The sequence below is a fragment of the Ambystoma mexicanum genome, chromosome 11, assembly GCF_040938575.1.
Source record: "Ambystoma mexicanum isolate Mex_15411 chromosome 11, UKY_AmexF1_1, whole genome shotgun sequence".
NCBI lineage: Eukaryota > Metazoa > Chordata > Amphibia > Caudata > Ambystomatidae > Ambystoma > Ambystoma mexicanum.
The window spans coordinates 1,310,908,180-1,310,931,324 of record NC_090934.1 but is presented as its reverse complement, the minus strand read 5'-3'; the positions used below and the strand labels follow the sequence as shown (position 1 = coordinate 1,310,931,324).

General features: G+C 48.3%; 1 protein-coding gene across 4 annotated transcripts in view; it reads right to left on the bottom strand.

Annotated features, from left to right (window-relative positions):
- Positions 1 to 23,145, bottom strand: part of DMXL2 (Dmx like 2) — a 2,950,233-nt gene that overhangs the window by 2,337,605 nt on the left and 589,483 nt on the right. The window lies entirely within an intron of this gene.

Genomic DNA, 23,145 nt, shown 5'->3' with positions numbered 1-23,145 from the left:
CACAGGCCGTGGGTGGATGCACTTCAGCTCTGCATTCACAGCAATAAGGCACATGTGGAAAGACTGCCCATTTCTTCTCGTTCCTTTCATTGCTGCCACAATGAAACAGGGTTGGTGAACACAGGACCAACTCGGAGCCTGCAAGGGAAATCTGTTCTTCCTCTGCTCTGGTGTCCCTTCTGTGATCACAGTTCCTGGTGAACTGCCAGCTTTGTGCTCTACTTCTTCTGCTTCTGCCGACCTTCCAGCTCCTGCTCCAGCATATTTTTACTGTACCTCCCTGCAGCAGCCTTTTACGCCACTCAGGTGGGTTAATTGATTTCAGGTACAGGCCCTTGGAACCAATTGCCTGACCCTGACAAAAGCTTTTAGGCTTGCCTGCCTGACCTGAGCTCCTGCAAGTCTCTTTAGCCCTTTTCTTCACAGTACCCGAGGGAATTTGGGATATGCAGTCCATTGTAGAAAGTTTCACTTTCTCTACACCTTTCGAATGACAAAAGGCCATCAAAAGGGCAGGGTTATAGGGAAAGTTAAACTGGTTCCTCACAGTCTTCCTGGTCTGATTCCTGCAGTACACCACCAAGGTCGGGATCAGAGAGCGCCTGCCTTCCCATGGCCACATGAGAAGGGTCCCAGAACAGGTTTCTGGGGGGAATCTCATCGGATTCTCCACAGAACACAAGTTATTATCCTTAATAAAACATGTCCTGTGTGAAGTTGTGAACGCCTATTTGGGTCTGGCGAGAGATCTTCTCCCCCCTGATTTAACATGTGATGTATGTACCCCAGGGGTGAGTATCTTTTGCCCTTTGAGGTAACCCTCATTTTCAGATTACACATGTCGTGTGTGAGAACCTGTGAGTGTCCTTGCGATAAACCCTTCTGTTACTAAACCCTTATCTTGCCTTGCCTAGCACTTCACTACCAGGTTTGGCCCACAGAGGGGAAACAGGGCCCTCCACGTCTTTCTACCCAAGGCAGGGGCTTTGGGGGGTCTCTTGTCTTCTTATTCCCCCCGTATCTATACGACTCTGCTATTTCCACCAGACCTCTCCAGTCCAATCTCTGGGAAACTTCAGTCCAGTCCTGCCTCCATATTAGTGCTGTTGCAAAAGCACATTCTGCTTCATTCGTCATTTGTGCGGTATCCTCAAGGCCTGGGAACGAAGGGCGAAGATGCTCTAGACCAAGCCCCTAATGGTCTGCCCTTGTTTCACAGCCATACCACTGCCTGGCAATCCTGCCGTAGTTCAGAGTACCTTCACCACTGTGAGCCAGCATGATCCCCATTCCAAGAAGGTTTGTGTCAGAAGCTATGCCTGCAGATAGGCCACCCATCTGCAGTGGCAAGGTGTGGTACTACTTGGGGGTCTGGATTGCCTTAGCATCATACCTTGTGAGTCTTTTCTTAACAGTTCCAATGGTAGTCAAGTGGTAATGGACCCCAGAAAGCCCACATCAGGATCAAAGGAAAATTGTTTGGGAACCCTGTGAGTACACAACTCCAAAGAGCAGGGAGGTCAAACAACCTCCAACATACTGACATTGGCTCAAGATGCCTCTGGGCCTGGATATCTACATCCAGCGAGAGAGAAAAATGCTCCAAGCAGGCCATCCAGATTATTGTTTTTCTTTGAGGGAGGTTCAGAGGTGGCTCTTACTTGTAAAGTATGGCTAGATCACACACAATGTAACAGTTGGGCCACCTTCAGAGTCCTCTCCAATCTGAATTGGATGTTAGAATATCTTGTTGGGGGGTGCAATGTGGGAACCTCACAAGAAGTAGGGGGGGGGAGAATGATCCTTGATGGAGCTTGCCTTGCATGTAAACCTCTTGAAGCTCCAAACACATGGGAGTCAAGCAATTGTGGCTACTGGCTCAGCCGGTGAAGGAAATTTGACTTATTTGCTGGCAGAACATCCTAGCCGGGATGAAAGAATAACTTCCATGCCTTTCCAATGTGGTATATGACTGGCAATCCGGGAACCTCACATATCTATCCATACAAACTCCTTTGCTTCAAGGCTCAACACACACCTGCCCAGATTCTAGAACTGCCCCCTTTACTGTAGGCATGGACACCTATCCATAAGTGGGGCCTGGCACAGACAATACACCCCACCCCTCTTCACAATGACAGTAAGATTGCTAGCAAAGGAGAGGAGGAAAACGTAGAGTCTGGTATTAGTGGCTGCATGCGTGATGTCGCAAATTTAGTTTCAGTTCTTCTGGAACTTTCTTGGGATTTTCCAACCCTACTTGCCCAGATGACCTCTACTGATCAACCCATTGGGAGCTCCACATTCGATTTTAGATGACACACTTGCAGCGCAAAGGATTTTGGAGTGCACTGAACAGTGCCTGTCCTTTAGAAGCAAAGTGTGGTCCATGCCATGGTATCGGGGCCTCGTCCACACCAGGGGACGGCACACAGCATAAATGAATGCAAGGTTATTTAGCGAGGGCGGATACTATGTTGAGCTAACTACCAGAAATCTAGAAATACTGCTAACTTGTTCATAAACATCGTACTCCATAGAGTAGGCAATAGAGTAGGCAGGCAAGTATAGGCCAGAATGTAAGTGCAACCGAAGTCCAAGGTCACAGGAAAAAAGATAGACCCTAAACCCCTACCTCTGTGGTTAGTTGCGTATCATGACTTACATGTCCAATGGAATTATTAGGTACAGGCATTGGTAACGTGTGCTTTTTATTCTTTTTATTTCCAAAGTTATCTTAATTGATTTAGCATAAAAGGTAAATGATAATGATTATTCTTGAATTCCACATGCACGCAGCTTTAGCCATTTTCTACTTCATGATATCTGTAAATTGAAGAACAATATTTTTCTTTTGAACAACACCATTCCAACATGGCACTCATGGAATACGGTATGGTGACTGAGGAAGGACTACCTTGGTTGTCATGACCATGAGAGTACAAACATAGAATGGATCCGCGTGCCGGCATCCGAAACTGCACAGCCGACGTGCAGAGATTGTAACAAGCTCTCGTTAGGGAAGACAAAGAGGGGATGTGTTTAACCTAGTGGGGGACACATTGATATGCCAGATCGGAGGCCGAGTTTTTATCTGGACCAGTGTCTGTATAATTTGATGAGTCTTAGTAGGCGTCTGGAAACGTCTTGGTATGTGCATTTACGTCAATAAACGTAATTTGCACTGAATAGCAAGGCTTTGTGGATACGGTTTTCCAGGCATACCGTATGAGAAGGGCAATATGCATGCACTATTAACACAGAATAATTACTGAAATTTGATTACATTAAATATACTAATTGATTGGCGATAGACATTGGATCGCACATACATGGTGTTGCACACTAATTTGGATTCAACCAGCAGTGATGCAGCTACTTTGTTATAGGAGGGATTATAACCGGTGATTTTTCATCAAGACATGCTGGAATTTATTTCCACATGAGAATAATTACCACGTTTAGGTAAGAGAATATATACGTGTTTTTGAAACATTTATTTGATTATGCATTGTACCAATGCCATTTCACCACTCACTGGCCTGATTAGCAGGTATTCCATAGCAAAATGGATGATTTGAATTTAAACTTTTCTGTATGCATAAAACGTGCAAAAAGTGACGACTACCTGCTAAGAATTCCTTTTTGTTTTCTCTTTTCCCCATTCCCCCATTTTGTCTTTGTCATTAATCTTGAACCCTAATGATCCAACCCTATACCCCACCCCTCCTCTCTGTCTCTCTGTGTGTGCATAACTGACACATGTATTGTGTTTTTTATCTAATCTGATGTATCAATGTATAGGATATGTGATCAGAACATGTGACTTGAACTCATGCCTTATGTGTTTTGAGAAAGGCTCTTGTGAAGCTGAAACACGTGTAAAATTTCATGGCACCACACCATTTTTTCTTTTTCCGCAATTTTCTATCGAATTTAATTTCTCTGAACAAGAAACAGTGTGGCGTCGTTATTTTTGTGTGGGAAAACATTGTTTAATTTACAGGCAACATGCGTTTTGACCAAATTGTCGTCTTCCTAAGGCCTGTAATATCATACATTTGTAAGAGCATATACATTCAAATAATGCATCACAATTCAAGGATGACACAATTCAAGTCAACAAAGTTTGACAAAGAAGAAGAAAGGTCATAGGGACAATTGTGATGAATCCAGTGGAGTCATCACAGGTTCCCCAGCGGTGTCCTCCTCCCATGTGGCCAGGGAACTGCAGTCGCTACCTGATCCTGACCCTGGGAGAGGCTATAAGAGGAAGGATCACATGGGTGGAGACAACTTCAGGGGGGATATGATGGCATCATTGGAGAAGGCAGGATATCCCCACCTTTACCCATGAGGAAGATGCCCTAATGCCCAAGACCCTGATGGCCTATTTCTGGGTGCTTGTTCGCCCGCTGTTTAAGTCGAACTCCCATCTAAACCTCTTTGCTTCTGGTTCACTTTTATCTGAGACTGTTCTTTCATGTAAAAACACTGAGAAAGACTATCTAAATACTGTATATCGAATGACAACCATGGACTCCAACTCCCACAGTCCCCTAAGTACTGAGGAGGAGAATGAAGGAGTTGATACAGAGTAACAAGAGTCTCAAGCTCAAGGTTGTGTGCTAGTTGTTTAACAATACCACCTGTTTGTAGGACATTTAAAGATGTCAACCGCACTATGAGGTGTGGCAATGCAGGATAAGACGCTGGTTACTCTGGAGAGGCTTGCGAATGCTGTAGACACAACGGTACAGCGGAACAGTGAAGTTTGCCAGCAAAGAAGGAGAGACGCAGTACACGAGCAGGACGCGCCGTAGAGTCACCGGTAGCTGTGAGAAAGTTCCTAGGCGCTCGGCAGCTCCAAAAGGCAGCATTCTCCTTACCAGGACCTGAGGGGGAAGCAGGCGCAGAGCCATGAAGGAAGCCAGCAGGATGTCTGAACAACCCAGAGTGGGAAGTGAGCGGCAGGGCCACGCTGCGGAAGCGCAAACAAAACCAAAGACGCTACAGAGAGCCAGTGAGTCAGCCCAAAGCAAGTGGGGATCCCAGGACGTTTCATCAACTGCACCAACACCAATTTGAATGTTATGAGATTGCCAATACAAAAACAACATTAAGAACGTTGGAAAGGAGAAAATGCAAAGTGCACATCCAAGGACGAGTAACATATGAATGCATAAAATGCAAGAGTGAGGAAAAGTGTACGTACATTGAAACCAACATACTAAGAACAGTATATGCAGTTTTGGTGATAAAAGGAACTATAGGGATTCAAGATGGCCGCTGGTACTGTGTAGATGTACCGACGGCGCGCCTTCGACCCCGTAGGCAAAAGGTGCCCACCACCCCGCTAACGGGCCAGGAATTATTCTCCGACAAGTGTCACGGGAGGTTGTGGTCTTGGGGAGCCCCGTGAGAACCCGCGAGCAGTGTCGGCGGTGCGCCCCTCCTGCGGTCAGGGGCGGCGTAGTCCGAGCAGGAGAGGATGAGAAGCGCAGCTGGTGAGCGTTCCGTGGACCCCAGCGGAGGGATAGGAAGCTGGTGATCCAGACTCCGCTGGAGGAGAGCAGCTGCGGGCCCTCGGTGCCCAGGGACGTCCTGCCGCATCTGCAGGTGGAGGAGCGGGGGCCAGCGGCTAGCCCTAGCCATCAGTGGACGACAGTGGACTGACGTGGAGAGGAGCGAGGCGTCATTGCTGCTGTTGCCACCCGGATATGACGCGCAGCGGTGCATCCCTCCGGGTGGGGGGGGGGGCTCTGGGAGAGGCTCCAGACAAACGCGGGCCTCCCCCCGTGGGTGGATCGGTGCCGGGAGGAGGATAACATCGCCAGGTGGCGAGTGCGGGGCCTCTGGGCCCTCTTTGTGGGTCGGAACACAGAGCCACACGGTGAGAGGCACAGGCCCGGGGGGGACTGGCCCGTACTCAGATTATCCAGCGGCAAGGACTCTGGTTTGGAGAGGAGGCGAAGGGGAATCCCCTGGAGGAGCTAGCCAGAGGCAGACCCAAATGGGGGCGGGCCTTCGCAGCTCTTCCCTTTGAGAGAATTTTTGGGGTCTTTCGTTCCACTAGGAGAGAGTAAGGAGTGGAGAACCGTCTGACACCGGCACTTGGGAGAGACACGCTCTGTAAGCGGAGAGGAACTCTTGGTGAGGACCGTGGCCAGAGGCGGTCCTCAGGGGGGAATCGGCCGGAAAGAGGACGAAGGTTAGGAAGGACTTGTCCCACGAGTGAGTAATGACTACGAAAACAAAGGCCAAAGGGGGAAAGGCACCCCTAGCTGCGAGTGACATGGCGGGTTCTCTCCATTCCCTGTGGCCCTCACAAGACATTGGGGAAGGATTGAAAGTGAATCAAAGCGGGGCTATGAGCAGCACCGCCCCGGACAGTGCGGAGGGGGCGGCCCTGATGTCGAAACAGGACTTCTTGGGGGAGGTGCACAACTTGCAGGTTTATCTGGCCAAAGCATTCCAGGAGCAATTTCAACTCATGCAGTCAGACCTGAACGAGGCCCTGGGGGAGATCAGGCAGGACTTAAGACAACTCGGGGAAAGGACGGATCTATCTCCTGGAGAAGGGCCTACAGGATGTGGATAAGGACACGACTGCCAATAGTGAGGCCATCGGGCGGCTGGATGTGGCCACCCGGAACTTGGAAGCCCAAATGGAAGATTTGGAAAACGGATCCCGTAGTATCAACATTAGGGTAAAACTGCTGCCGGAAACGGTCAAGGACAAAGATCTGAAAAAGGAAATTCAAGCCATCTTTGCTGACATCCTGGGGGAAGAGCAACCAGACAAGACTGAACTAGACCGAGTTCACAGGGTGGGAAGGCTATCTAAAGGCGCTGCAGCCAGACCACGAGAAGTGCTGGCCGCCTTCACCAGGTACGCGCAGAAAGAGGCTGTCCTCCGGACGGCAAGGAAGCGGGAACCCACTTTATACAAGGGTCTGCAATAGCGCTGTGTCAGGATCTGGCAAGCAGCACGTTGGTAAAGAAGCAGCAGATGGGGCCCATTCTTAAGGTGCTCAACGAAAAAGGCATTCGGTACAATTGGTCCTTTCCATTTGGCCTGGTGTTTGAATGGGAAGGAATCCAAAAGCGCATAACAACGACACAGGAAGGAATGGACCTGCTGCAAATTGACCGAGGGTAATCCGGCAAGGAGCAACTCCCAAACAAGTGATCCCAGATCCCGATTGAGACCGTGGAAGTGGTCCACAGTAGGGGAGAAGAGAAGAAGGGGCAGAAGGGGGGTGGGCCGACCCCAAAGGAGAAGAATGGGGAAAAGGAGATGGGGGTGCAGGGGGGGACCTAAAATCACATGCATGATAGGGGTGGTGGGCCTCAAAGGGATACTTTGGTACAGTAAAGGGTGGAGGGGGGAGAAAACGTCTTGGATCAGGACAGGCACGAATGCCTGAAGTAATAGCAGGTGAGGGGCGGGAAGACCTTAGGGGGCGGAAGGGAGGGGTGGGAAATCAGGAGGGAGGGGCACATCAAGAGGCTCAGGAAAAGGAGGGGTCACTTAAAGGTGGGGGTCAGGATGGGAGCTTTCTGTTATCCATGTCATTCAAGTGGATGACTCACAATGTTAGGGGGCTCAACTCCCCTCTCAAGAGGAAGAAATTGGAACTGTTTACTAGAAAGGCAGCGCCTGATGTTCTGGAGTTGCAGGAAATGCATCTACTGGCTAAGGATCAAGGTCGGCTTCGCCTAAGGGGTTTTGATCTAATCTTGCATGCATCAGGGCGGAATAAAACCGCAGGGGTAGCTTTGGCCATTAAAAACACGTTGGACTACAGAGACAGTAAGGGACAAGGAGGGTAGGTATCTGATTGCCAAAGGCACACTTTTGGATACTCCTTACACCATAGCTGTGGTGTACGCCCAAGGCGAGTCCTGTCGTTATTGGACGAGAAAGCATGGGGGCACATCATAGGGAGAGTGGGCTTACGGGATGTCTGGCGGGAGCTGAAGGGGGAGGAGGAAGGCTTCACTTTCCTGTCGGGAGTGCATGGGTCCCAGTCGAGGATTGACTATTTTAGTATCAGCGGGCCTGGTGGGTCAAATTGGTGATGTACAAACGGGCCCCATAGGGACTGCAGACCATAAAACAGTAGCCATCCACATTGAAATGGGACGTAAGAATAGAGGGGTGTGGGGCTGGAAATATCTGAAATCCTTACTTAGAGACCCGGTTATCAGAGAGGAAGTGAAAGGGAAAATACATAACTTCTTTTTAGACAATGATAAAGGGGCTCCGGGGGAAGACACAAGGTGGGACGCCTTTAAAGCTATGCTCCGGGGGGAGCTCTTAGCGGCGTCAGCACAGAGGCTGAAACAAATGAGAGTGATGAGTCAGCTGGAAGAAGAGGTTGAGAAGGCTGGGCAAAAGGCGGGCTCCACCCCATCTAGGAAAGCTATGAGGGAATATGGGAGGACGTTAGGCCAACTGGAGATTCTTTGCACCAAAAAGGCAGACGGAGCGTTACTATCAGTGCGTCAAAAATGTTATGCCAAAGCAAATAAGGCAGACGGGCTCCTGGCACGATTGTTGCGGGGTGTGTAACGCTCACCTGATTCCCACAGAGACGCTGACCCGAACTGGACTGCTACCGTTTCTTCTATCGTGAGGCGCAGGGCCCGGAAGATGCTCTGGACGGGGCCTCCGAATTTGGATTGCCTGGCTTGTAGAGTAAGTTTTCTGCAGGTGGAAGAAAAGGGATTGATTACCAGCTGGGGTGGATATGTCTTCCCACCAATCTCCCGTTTCTCACTCTTCTTGACCCCCAACTTGGTTTCTGCGAGCTCTCACCTTAGGTATAGTAAAGATGAGCTCTCCATCCTGCTTCAGGTGCAGGGGTGTGTAGAATCCAGTTACGTCACTGGATGGGAAATAGTTGCGGACACTGTGTCCTTTCGTCTCTCCTGCGGTAGCCGTAAGTATGAGTGTCTTTTCTCCACAGGAGCCGGGGCCCAGAAACCTAAAGCAGGTAAGTCTCTTGGTGAGTATTTGTTCTCCGTGCTTAGTTAGTGCTCACCATGTATTCCTCTTATGCAGGTGCTGGGATGTAGCTGGCGTCGTGGCCGCGGTGGAGGAAGGTAAGTGAAAGAAAAGCGACTGCTTACTTCTAATGATTGTCTTTTTCTGCTTACAGGTGCCGAGATGCTGCCGGCGACACAGCCGCTGTCGCGAGTGATGAGGCACGTAAGTAAGTGGAAGAAATGTGGCCGTTTTAGAGCGGGCACCTCTAATGACTGTCTTTTTCTGTTTTTCAGGTGCCGAGATACTGCCGGCGTCGTGGCCGCGGTGGAGTTCGGCGAGGCCACAGATGGGTAAGGGAAGGCGGCGCGGCTGTGAGCGTTTGAGAGCACTGCTAATCTTGTACCTTTCCTTTGCAGGATCGTCAGAGGTAGGATTGCTGAGGCCGGATTCCGGTAAGTATAATTTCTAATGCTCGCCTTCTCTTTTCTTGTCTGTTTGCAGGTGTTCCGGGTGCTGGCGGGCGTGTCAGGAGCCAGGATGCAGGAGCCGACTCGGTGAGCGTCCTGCTGCTGATGCAGAATAAAGCGAAGTACGTGTATTCCATCGGGCGTGGTTTAAATAGCAGAGAAGTGCTTCGGTTGTGTGTTCTTCCACCGGCCCCACCCAGGTAAGAAAAGAGTTCCTGAATAAAGGAAATAGTTCCTCCCAGCCCTGATGGCTGGGGACTTCAGCCAGACTGGATTGTTCTGGGTAAGTATGCAGCATGGTCTGCCTCAGGTAAGTCCACCCAAGCATTATTACACAGTTTATCAATATGAGCTTTATGAGCCTAGCGCCAAAGGCGCCAGGACACGGTCCAAAGGGCCCCTGTAGGGGTCTGCTGGGTCCGGAGATGTGGAAGAAGGGTCTGCTTCCGGGGGCACTGGGCCAGTCCTGGCTCCTCGGTAGTGGTGCTCATGACAGCACCCCCCCTCAAGGCCCCTCCCAAAATTGTCTTCCCCGGGGGTTTTGGTTTATCCAGAAAGGTTCAGTGAAATTTCTTGATTAGACGAGGAGCATGGACATGGTCATAGGGTTCCCATGACCTCTCTTGAGGCCCGTAACCCTTCCAGTCAATCAGGTAGAATAGCTTTGATCTGATGATCTTAGAGTCCAAAATGTTTTTAATCTCGAATTCAGGTTCTCCATTCACTTGAATTGGTTCTGGAGGTTTGGTTAGTCTGGTTCCAGATTGCATGGGTTTCAAAAGCGATACGTGAAAAACAGGATGTATTCGCATATGAGCTGGCAATCCTAGTTTAACGGCCACTGGGTTTATTATGGCCGTAACTGGATATGGCCCCAGATATTTGGGATTAAAAGTGTGAGGTCCTTTGAGTGATAAGTGTTTGGTGGACAACCAGACCTGGTCCCCAATCTGGTATTGAGGGGCCTCGCTTCGGTGTTGATCTGCTCCTCTCTTATACCTTTCTTTAGCTTGTTGTAAATGTGCAGCAGCTTCTTTGAAGGCTTTGGTAATAGCAGTGTGTAACTGATCCACGGCGGGTGTTCCAAGATCTTGCGGTGGATCGAGGTTGGAAGTTCGAGGATGAATTCCATACAAAGTGTAGAAGGGGCTTTGCCCGGTTCCAGAGTGAACGGAATTATTGTATGCATACTCAGCTATCCAAAGGATGTCCTTCCAGTTGCTCTCTGACTGTTGTAGCATGCATCGTAAATATTGTTCGAGAGTCTGGTTAGTTCTTTCAGTTTGACCATCGGTCTGGGGGTGATGGCTGGTTGAGAGTCTTACATCGATTTGAGCCAATTGACAGCAACTACGCCAAAAATGGGAAATAAACTAGCTTCCTCTATCTGAGATTAGTACTGATGGGAATCTGTGTAACCGGACAATGTTTTCAAGGAATTCTCTGGCTAGTACCGAAGCTGAGGGTAAGCCTTTTAACGGAATGAAGTGGGCCATCTTGGAAAACAAATCCACAATAACGAGAATAGTGTTGTACCCGGAGCAGGAGGGTAAGTCTGTGATAAAATCCATAGAAAGGGTGTGCCAGGGAGACGGTGGAATGTCTAATGGTTGGAGAAGACCAGCCGGTCTTTTCTTTTGACCCTTGTTTTGAGCGCACACACCACAGGACATCACAAATTCTTTTATGTCTTTTCTCCACGAAGGCCACCAGAATTGTCTTCTCACTTTCTCTTCTGTTTTGGCAATGCCAGGGGGGCCTTCTATCAATGAATCGTGATAGCAGGAGATTACTTGCCTTTGCAAATCGGCGTGTGGTAGGAATAATCGTCCTCGGAAATAAGGCAAGTCATTGTTTAAAGTGAAATCCATTCCTTTTTGTAGCCAGTTCTGCAAGTCTGTTGGGTTCAGAAATTGTTTAACTTTTGCCTCAATGTCCTCGATGGATTGTGAAGAAATCAGGCCCAAGATCCTTTGTTCAGGAATTATTGGTACAGGCTCTGGGTTGACAATGGTGTCTCCCATTCCAATCCGGGAAAGAGCATCTGCTTTGCCATTTTTGCTGCCGGGGCGGTAAGTGATCACAAAGTCAAATTCGGCAAAGAACAGGGCCCAGCGGAGCTGTCGAGAGGATTGAGCCTTGGCGGTTTTCAGATACTGTAAATTCCGATGATCGGTGATCACTGTGATGGTGTGTCTGGCCCCAAGGAGATAATGACGCCAGGCCTTAAAGGCGGATTTAATAGCTAACAGTTCCTTGTCTGTGATGGCGTAGTTAACCTCAGGCGCCGAGAATTTTCGAGACCAGAACGCCACGGGATGTAATTGGTTAGTCTCTGGGTCTCTTTGTGAGAGGACCGCTCCCATTGCTAAGCTGGATGCGTCGGTTTCGACGATATAAGGGAGATCTGGGCGTGGGTGCTTCAGTATTGGCGCAGAAGTAAACTTGGCTTTTAGCTCTTGGAAAGCTTGTTCAGCTTCTTCAGACCACTCAAAACGTTTATTGTTTCTTAAGAGAGCCGTGATGGGTTGTACCACTCGTAAAAACTCCGGAATGAATCTGCGATAAAAATTGGCAAAGCCTAACATGCTCTGAACGCCTTTTACAGAAGTAGGTGATGGCCATTTGAGAATAGCGTCCACCTTTCGCGAGTCCATGTGGACGCCTTTGGGTGTCAGGATAAAACCCAGAAATTCGACTTCAGTGGCATGGAAAACACATTTTTCAAGTTTGGCAAATAGTTTGTGTTGGCGAAGTTTTTCAAGTACTGTTCTAACATGATTTCGGTGATCTGCTTCCGAAGAGGAGTAAACAAGAATGTCATCTATGTAGACAACACAGACGTCAATGAGCTCCCCGAGGACATCATTCCTAAAATATTGGAAGGCGGCCGGTGCATTACATAGTCCGAAAGGCATCACTTGGTACTCAAATAACCCATATTTAGTGCGAAACGCCGTCTTCCATTCATCACCTTCCTTAATCCGTACCAAGTGATAAGCCCCCCGTAGGTCTAGTTTTGTATATATGCAAGCATCCTTCACCTGGTCAAGGAGTTCCGGGATCAGAGGGAAAGGGTATCTGTTTTTTACCGTTATCTGATTCAGAGCGTGGTAGTTTATACAGGTTCTGAGGTTACCTTCTTTTTTTGGCACAAAGAACAGAGACGAGGATGCAGGGGACTTCGATGGACGAATAAAACCATTGGCCAAGTACTGGTCCAGGTACTGTCGCAGGTGAAGGTTCTCGGGCTCGGTAAGGGCGTAGATCCTGCTGCAAGGAGGAGTTGCACCGGGTAGTAGATCTATCTGGCAATCGTATGACCTGTGAGGCGGTAAGGTGTTAGCCTGTTCCTTTTGGAAAACATCTTGAAACTCTCGATACTCTAGCGTTAATTACAAACTGTCTGCCGTTACTGACGCTAGGCCAATGTCTGATCGTAGATAGCAGGTTTGTGCACACTCTGGGAACGTTATCGTCTTTGCTCGCCAATCTATCTGAGGATTATGTTTTTCCAACCAAGGGATTCCCAGAATTATTTGAAATTGCGGAGCCTTGATCACGTCGAACACTATTACCTCCCGATGCCCGTCTTGGCCTAGTAATGTCACTTCAGTAGTGATATGGGTTACCGGCCCGGAGGCGATCTCAGTCCCATCCACAGTGGTGATGACATCTTTAACAGCTTTTGGGCAAAGAGGTAGGGTAATCCTGGAAGCCAACTCGCGGTCCACGTAATTTCCTATAGCTCCACTGTCCACGTATGCCTTAATTGCATGCAATCTTTCTGGCTGCTTCGGATTTACAAGGACCATTGGCATAATGAAGTGCGAGGTCAAAGAACTGGTTTTTAAGCTCGGCAAGCGGACCTCTACGCTTGTCGGGCAAGGTCGTCAGTTCGTTCCTTTGACACTATTAACTCTCTCCTGAGGGCGTTCGTCTCCTGGCGAGCAGCATGAACTTCAGCCCTTAATTCCCCCAGTAGCTGGGCCAGTTGATCTGTATCAGAAGTTTCTATAGCGCCTGGGTAGGAGATTATTAGTGGGCTTCGCGTTCTGTAACGCTCACCTGATTCCCACAGAGACGATGACCCGAACTGGACTGCTACCGTTTCTTCTATCATGAGGCGCAGGGCCCGGAAGATGCTCTGGACGGGGCCTCCGAATTTGGATTGCCTGGCTTGTAGAGTAAGTTTTCTGCAGGTGGAAGAAAAGGGATTGATTACCAGCTGGGGTGGATATGTGTTCCCACCAATCTCCCGTTTCTCACTCTTCTTGACCCCCAACTTGGTTTCTGCGAGCTCTCACCTTAGGTATAGTAAAGATGAGCTCTCCATCCTGCTTCAGGTGCAGGGGTGTGTAGAATCCAGTTACGTCACTGGATGGGAAATAGTTGCGGACACTGTGTCCTTTCGTCTCTCCTGCGGTAGCCGTAAGTATGAGTGTCTTTTCTCCACAGAAGCCGGGTCCCAGAAACCTAAAGCAGGTAAGTCTCTTGGTGAGTATTTGTTCTCCGTGCTTAGTTAGTGCTCACCATGTATTCCTCTTATGCAGGTGCTGGGATATAGCTGGCGTCGTGGCCGCGGTGGAGGAAGGTAAGTGAAAGAAAAGCGACTGCTTACTTCTAATGATTGTCTTTTTCTGCTTACAGGTGCCGAGATGCTGCCGGCGACACAGCCGCTGTCGCGCGTGATGAGACACGTAAGTAAGTGGAAGAAATGTGGCCGCTTTAGAGCGGGCACCTCTAATGACTGTCTTTTTCTGTTTTTCAGGTGCCGACATACTGCCGGCGTCGTGGCCGCGGTGGAGTTCGGCGAGGCCACAGATGGGTAAGGCAAGGCGGCACGGCTGCGAGCATTTGAGAGCGCTGCTAATCTTGTACCTTTCCTTTGCAGGATCGTCGGAGGTAGGATTGCTGAGGCCGGATTCTGGTAAGTATAATTTCTAATGCTCGCCTTCTCTTTTCTTGTCTGTTTGAAGGTGTTCCGGGTGCTGGCGGGCGTGTCAGGAGCCAGGATGCAGGAGCCGACTCGGTGAGCGTCCTGCTGCTGATGCAGAATAACGCGAAGCACGTGTATTCCATCGGGCGTGGTTTAAATAGCAGAGAAGTGCTTCAGGTGTGTGTTCTTCCACCGGCCCCACCCAGGTAAGAAAAGAGTTCCTGAATAGAGGAAATAGTTCCTCGCAGCCCTGACAAGGGAGTGGATTACATGCGCCGGGGATATCCAGGAAGCTCTAGCGGAATTCTACGAATCCCTCTACACATCCCAAAACCCACAGCTCGACAGACAAGTGGATTTTCTGAAGGGGGTGTAGCTTCGTAGGATAGGGAAGGAGGAACAGGGAGTTCTTAACCGGGAAATTTCGGAAGACGAAGTACGAAGAGTTATAGGGAATCTGCCGCCAAATAAGGCCCCAGGCCCGGACGGCTACTCCGCGGCCTTCTATAAAACATTTGCAAGCACTCTCATCCCTCACATGACATCTCTCTTTAACACTTTTAGATCAACTGGTAGGGTAGCCCCTTCCATGGAGGAGGCCAAGTTAACCCTAATTCTCAAGCCCAATAAGGACCCTGAGCTGAGGACATCATATAGACCTATAGCGCTAATTAATGTCGATGCTAAGATTTACACAAAGATTTTGGCAAACAGGTTAGAAGAGTGTCTCCCTGATGTGGTTCATCCAGACCAGACAGGTTTTATCCGGGGCAGACAGACGGCGGATAACATCCGGCGGGTGGCACACCTGGTGGAAAAGGCTCATAAAACTGGCACTCCCGCGGTCTTATTGGCGTTGGACGCGGAAAAGGCGTTTGACCACGTGGAGTGGTCCTTACTCTTTCAGGTGCTGCAGCAGATGGGCTTGGAGGGAGAATTTTTGACAATGGTGCATGCAAACTATCAGACACCATTGGCGAGAATGGTGGTGAACGGTACCCTTTCTAGGCCCTTTAGGTTGAGCAGAGGGACAAAGCAGGGATGCCTGCTCTCCCCGATGCTGTACGGATTATATTTAGAGCCCCTTCTGCAGGCGATAAGGGAAGCGGAAGGAGTGAGGGGGCATCCCCTTCGGGGACGAACAGCACAAAATAGCGGCCTTCGCGGACGACATGCTCCCAACTCTGACGACGCCCATCAAATCTACTAGGGAGTGTAACATCATATTGGAAAAGTTCGGAGTAGCATCGGGCCTAAAGGTGAACATCAATAAATCAAAATTATTAAATCTGACCATAAAGGATAGAGAACGGGAAGCTTTAAGGGCATGCACCCCCTTTGTATGGAGCACAGGGGGAATCACATATTTGGGGGTGAAGATTACGGCGAAACTCAGAGGCTGGTATGGGGCCAATTACCCATAATTGTTAAAGGACATTAAGCGGGATTTCCTCAGGTGGAGGACCCTCAGGGTCTCTTGGCTGGGTCGGCTAGCGGCAGTGAAAATGGTTAGTCTTCCAAGGTTACTATACCTGTTTCAAGCAATTCCTCAGGAGGTGCCAACAATCTTTTTTAGGGAGTTAAGGACCCTGACTAATGAATTTATTTGGGAAGGGAAAAGAGCTAGGATTAGCAGGCATCTGCTGGAGGCACCCAAACGAGAGGGGGGGAGGGAGGGGTCGTCTGGCGGTACCAAACTTCCAACTGTACTATGAAGCTACGCAACCGAGGGCGATTATAGAGTGGCTCCAGGAAGGGGAAATGGGTCAAAATAAGTTGTGGGTTAAAATGGATAGGGCTGTAGCGCATCAGGGCCTGGCAGAAGTTATGTGGCTGCCAAAACATAGTAGACCACCGCATCTATATATGAGCTCAGTAACTAAGTTGGTAGCGGACAACTGGGATAAGCTGATGAGAACTAAGGGGATAACGACATTCCCTTCCCCTTTTACGCCCCTTTTTAACAATGGGGATTTCACCCCAGGGATGGAAAAGGGGGCCTTTACACAATGGCAGATTGGGGGATGCAAGAAGTTGGGAGACATGTTTAGAGGGGGGAAATACTATCATTTGTGGACTGCAAAAGGGAAATCGGGGTAAAGGAGGGAGAAAGGCTCTGATACGCGCAACTAAGACATTGGGTCTTGAACCCTGGCATTAAGGGAGCCGCGAATAGGGAGGCAAGGCCATTTGAAAAATTCCTACTGACTAATGATGGGTGCAAGGGGCTAATTTCGAATCTTTACAAGATATTGGATTACGCAACTGATAGGCATCAATGGCCAGAGGAGGTACTGGGGAGAGAGATGGGCAGGGAGGAGTGGGAAAGGTTGTGGAGAATGATTCCTAAATTGGCTATGGCTTCCCAGCTGCAAGAAGCTTGGTATAAGATCCTATTGGGTTGGCACTATACACCGGCCAGAATGCACAGGTTATACACGGGTGTTCCTGGGGACTGCTGGAGGGGATGTGGGATGATTGGCACGGCAGATCACATTTGGTGGGGATGCCTGAAAATTGGGCCATTCTTGCAAGAAATTCATAGGGCGCAAGAGCAGGCCTTTGGTCCCAGGTGGGTGGGCCCAGGGGGGGCCCGAACGCTGGAGCAGACTCTGTTGGGTGGAAAAGTGCAGAGATTCCTGGGATGCAGGATTGACTCCGTAAAATATGGGAGATTATAGCACTCGAATGGGCGACATACGCCATGAATGACAATGTTCACAACTTTGCAAATGATTGGGGAGAAATCCTGGCTTTTTTCCAAGGATGATTTTCGGGTGGTTTGGTGTCTGCAACGCTTAAGACTGCTAGATCTGCATTGAACTTTGTTGACTGGCCCATGGTAGTGAGATGTGCCTCAGGGGGTGGTGGTAGGGGGGGTTCGGGTTTAGTTGTCCTGATTGTTTTGTTGTAAATTCAATAAAAAGTTTTTTTTTAAAAAAGGACCTCTAAAAGCATGTAAGTAGTCTTGGCATGGGATTATACCAGGCAGTTGGAAACATAAGAGATGTCCTGGCCGGAGAGTACACTAAGCAGTTGGAGTGCATAAAGAGTCCAGGCAGGGGAGTATACCAGGCAATTTGCAAACCTACAAGAAATGTTAAATGAGGACAGTGTATTTTAGACAAAGAAGACATTTGTGTTAAGGAAAGACTGGTGCAGAACTTGTTGCCTTGTGAATCAAGAGGAGAGACAAAGGAACTGTTAGTAAAGAAACATGGACACCCTATTTAAGAATCCAGGGGAAGGGAACCACCCTTTGGATCCAAGCTCCTTTTTTGCTTGGAAAACGTTTTCATGGTAGCCATTTTACTTTTCATTTATGATTACTTAGGCCCAGTGCCCCATTGGATATGACTCGCAGCGTTCCACATGGCAAAAACACACCACATTGTTTTGTTACCATAATATACATTGTGGGACTGTGACGTTCAACGTTAAGCCACTGGGACTTCTTGAAGTTGTACCATGAGCGAAGTAAATATAAATACAGACTAACAGAAATTCAATGCAACATCGTTTAATTCAGAGAAGATATATAAAATAGCATGCAAAGGATGTCTACGTTAATTAAAATTGCAATCAAAGAAGCTACTAAGCTGTATCTGCTCCGATTATTCTTGCATGCATGTTGAACCAGAAATTGAAATGGGTTCGCATATGTGCGGAAAAATATCCTGTTTGGTGGTGTTACTAATAGAAAAACATTATATATGCCTATTCGAAAGCAAATAACATACACTGAACCTCTCTTTTTGAAAAAAATATTAACCTAGTACTCTCAAAGGGTGACATGAAGATTCAAACATCACGTGATATTTCAAACACATGAATATAGATTGCGTACTAATGGGTGTCCGCTGGATCAAACTCAGCACAGCATACCTACTCAAAATTATCTCAGCCCGATTCAACTTATAACCTCACCATACCTGTTAATACTTTAAAAGGTATTTAATAATAGAAAACCATAGGTTAGACTGACTAAAAAGCATAATCTCATTGTATGAATGTTCATAAACAACGGAACTTCCAGGTGTTTGCATTTAGGACATTGCAAAACCATGAAACACAGCCTGCAATCCCTTTAGGTGATACTCCTAATTACAAAATAACAGCGGATGATGACAAATTCAATTCCAACTCACATAACTCCAGACTCTGTTTCTCAATGCATCACAAGAAGACCTGCATCTCATGGTCTGTGTTCAAACCACTCTGAATAGTTCTGTATTTGCAAATCATTTTAGCTTCTGTTTGTCTAAACGTTCCCTCCTTATCGCCTCCACTGGGATAATTCCCTACCAATTTAAGTCCAATAAATTAAATGTCTCTTTTGTGGTCAGGCTGGTGCCATTCCTGCCAGTGTTTGGAAAATGGTAGTCTGGGATCATCATTTTTCAGTGCACTGAAATGTTCTCTGATCCGTACACCCAGCTCCCGATTGGTACTTCCAATATATACAATTGCACACTGTTAGGGAGAATTCTCTGTTTAGGCTGAATTTCCTAGCCTAGTGAGTCCCCCAGCAGCTTTGCTGGATTTCTGGAGTTTGTTTTTTTCACCTGCCAAGAGTGAGTCTCTTTTCCTCACACTCTTGGACATGATTTGAGGGGTTCCTTTGACTGTTAATGTGTTCTATGGGCTATGGGGTCTTTTACTCCATAGGGTCTCATGTGTTTTTACTATGTGTGTTACACAGCACCCTCAGTGCAGTGACACAGGGGTGTCCTAGTGACACCCCACCATAGACTCCATACCCTGGGACTGACTACTGTCTCCCAGGGCATGTAAAGTCACCATTGGCTTTACTAGTCCCAAATTATGAACAGAAACCAGTACAAACCATCATATTGTGGACGTACTGGTCGGGGCAATCGAATTGCCCCGGGGTCCGTTAGTCGAGGGGGCACGTCTCCGTCCAACCTGATCGAGTTTTGGCTGGTGGCAGTGGATACTACTTTTTATATTCGACCGCGAATATATCTCTATGGGATTTTCCCATTGTTCGAGGCTACCAACTTTAATTATTTAATTCTCATAGCCTCGAACATACCGCCGGTTTATTTATTTAATATTAATTCGCCGGTTGGTATTTTTTGCCAGAACTCGATTCTAAAATGGAGTTTGTGTTCTCTTCTGTGACTCCAACCCAAGTCGAGCCCTTTGTTCCACTTTTTGGCGGGCTTCGCCACAGAAGCCTCCAAAAGCGGTGCCACTCTGTCTGGGTACCACAGGGGGTGCCGGAGGGGGTTTAGGCACCCTGGACTGAGTTACCTTGGTAACTCAAGTCGCACTCTTGTGTGATTGGCCCAAGTGGTGAGCCGGCCGGCTCACCACTTAGCATGTTTGATTGGCAGCTAGGCTGAGTGAATGGGGGTGTGCTGCATAAAAGCAGGGCTTTTGGGACTGGAACTTTAGAAGTCGCCACAGGACCTGAGAATCCGACGAGGGAGAAGCTGAGCCGACCTGCTAAGACGACACCACCGGTGGAGCTCTGCGGAACCGACTCACCACTTCCCGACGACAGAGAAGATCTCCCGGCTGGAGAGTCTTCTTCCCCTGACTGGTGGTCACAACCAGTTTACCTTCTTTTCCTCGCATCCCAGGACGTCTTGTGGTCGAATTGCCCGTGCCAAGCACCCTGGCAACCGGATAGCCACTTACCACTGGACTGCGAATAAAAGGACCGCTCCTTTTAACTGAGAACTCCGCGGCTGGTTTCTTCCCTGGAAGTGCAATGGACTCCTGTCTTCCTCCCCGACGAGATCCTCTCTTCCCCCGGACGAAGCACTGACTTGCATCCACTGCCAGGAACAACTGCCCCCGCTGGAGTATTCTCACCACTTTAATGTACCGTGTCCGCCAGGCCTCCCTTTCTAAAGATTGCTACAAGGTAATAATAATCCCTTAACCTTCTGGACTGGGCTGGCCACCTTGACCATCTAACTGGTCCCTTTCTTTTGGTCCAACTCTTTCTGAACTGATTGCGAGACTTTTGGGCACTTTGAACCGTGTGACCTTGGACACATTTCGACTGGAGCCTCTTAAAGTGGGTCCGGCCTTGTTAACTTTGACTTTACGGTTTAACCTGCCTTCTTCTCCTACTGTGTTCTTCTGAAAGTGTTGGGATCTGTTTCTATCTTTGCTCTGCCTTTCTCTCCCCTTTAAACTGATTGATTAGAGTGCCATCTTCGTTAAGCGCTCACCGCTGTCTGAAAATAAGTGTTGCTTTACTTAAGACTTGTCTAACTAATCGTTGAAGGGAGTGTGTATCTTTTAGTGACCGTGTTTTTGAACTGCTTGATATTAGTGCCAGTGTGTTTTATTAGATGTGGTTTTAAATAAATAATTATATCTCTTTTACACCAAGCTCTGGTCAGTGTTTGCTTGTTCTACTGTGTTCTTTTGACCTATTGTGAATACTCTGTATACTGCCTAACTCTTCTTGAGGGAAGTCTGACTGCTCAGCCACATCTACCAAGTGAATCTGTGTGGTACATACTACTACCAAGTGGGTTTACTGCCAAACACCTGTAGTCTTAAATCTTTTGCAGTGGTCCCAGAGGGAACTGCGCAGGTTTCTGCCTAACACACACAAACATATGATGCCACACACCACAAATGTAGACCTAAAATTGATACAGTCTCTGATTTCAAATTGCTCTGTAACATTTACTTTAACTCTCTTGGTTACTCTGGCATACTGGCACATGCTACACGTAACACACTTTTAGAAACCAACCAGATTCTGGGGCAACCAGGTTTTTTGTGTCATCAAAGGGCTAAGGAATGAAGGACTGAGTGCAGTTCTCAATGTGAGGGCCCTGGTGTGAAGATGGATTTCTGAACTCTGACCGGGTGATCTTTCCTAACACTTCTAGTTTAAACAAAAAATGTAGGTTGTTTGATAGTTGCGTGCTTTCAATCTAGCGCTCCCCAGGCCCAGCGTACCTCAACAAGCATTTTAATGTATTTATTTTCCTGAATCCTAGCGCTTTCCGCACTCAAATCCTTCCCCCGACTCCCATCACCATATGTTTGTGTTTTCCACCATTTTCCCTCCCCCAGGCTCTGATTGGGCCCTCAACCCAGTGCAAGCCCTCCTAGGGTACCGGACACATCACCTGCCCCTTGCCATTTATAGGAAATTGCACAAGGTGAGTGTTTTCAATCCAGCATACCTCTGGAGACCCATTTAGCACATCCACCAAGGGCAGTCTCTACCCGGGCAGCCCAGGCCAAGGGCCCCAAGGCAAAGGGCAGCTCCCGAAGAAGCAGCTTCAGTCTGTGTTTGCCTAGGTGCGCCTGTGAATCCAGCCACCGTCAACCAGCAGCGACTGATAAGGTAAGTGTGGTCTGGGTGGGAAGTACAGCAATTACTGTATTCCAGCAAACTCCTACCATTCTTTATTACATTACAAAAAATGTAGTCGCCCAATAAATCAGTTTTCAATCACTGTTGTAGGGCAAAGATATTACTCAACTGAATGTTGACTCTCAAATTCAGGAGTCTTCTCCCGCTGCCCATTGTCTCAAAATGAGCGATTTGTTCATCTGCTGCTGTTTCTCAAACCTAGGTATCACTACATTTACAATTGAGACCCACATTTAGCGGTGTCTCCATCTATCGAGGTACCTCAAATGTAGGCGTTTCTCCGATGAGAAGGACCAGTGAGTAAGCCAGAGTGGAGTGCAGAGAAGAAGAGACCTGTCCGAATGGAAGGAAGAATAGGTGTACCCTTCTCTATAGAAGATCAAACGGGTGCCCCAATATCAGAACTGATGGACCGTTAAGTACAGGGAGTGCAATCTCCCTGGAGGAGCCTGTGGGGGTGGTGGATGCTGCACACCAGAGTGTAACGGGGAAAGGATATGGGCAGCAACTGGTCAAAAACACTGGGGGTGGAAAACATACTGCCACTGAATGGCCCATTGAGGACCCACTCTTCTGCATACAACATAGGAGTGATAAGTGTAGCAGACCAGAATATACGACAAGGGAAGGGACATGAGCCACATTCAAAACAGTGGAGGTAGGATAGGGTGCCGACACTAACCAACCCTACAAAAAAAAACTCATCCTCCTGCATAAACCTCTCAAACTCTCAACTAAACACAACCTTACTACTACAGCACAATAAACCGCACGCACTTCAGTACACTACACCACAACAACTAAATAAACCACACATAGCCTCGCACAACAGCAAATGACGGCTGCCAACCGAAAAACACACATACACTCAGCGAACACTGTAAACCGAACTGAAGCTGGCAACAGCACATCACAGCCCTCTTGCTCTTTTCTCCTGCTCAGTTCTACTAACTCACCCCCTTACCCTCTTGCTTTAAAGATCTGCTAGAGTGCCAAGGAACCATGCAGGTGGTCACAGTGCGCGGTATAAGAACCTTTAGTATAACATATACTCTTGAAGGTTTGGATCTAAAGCCAATATATGTGTCACGACCCTCGCCCAAAACCCACTCTGACAAACCCATTGGCCAGGTGGAGTCAGGACTCGGGCCTCTAGAGCCTGGCATCCTCTTCAAAAGCACTCATGGGGCCAGTCCTGGCACCTATGGCGCCAGGCTCATTCACCATGAAAAACAATGTGCTTGGGAACTACTTTATTGTATTGTCAGCCAACATGGAGGCATCCACATAGCTTGGTTCCTAAGAACCAAGCTATGCGGTCTAGTGTTTTGGGTGTGGTAGCTTAGGGACTACTTTACCTGGACTA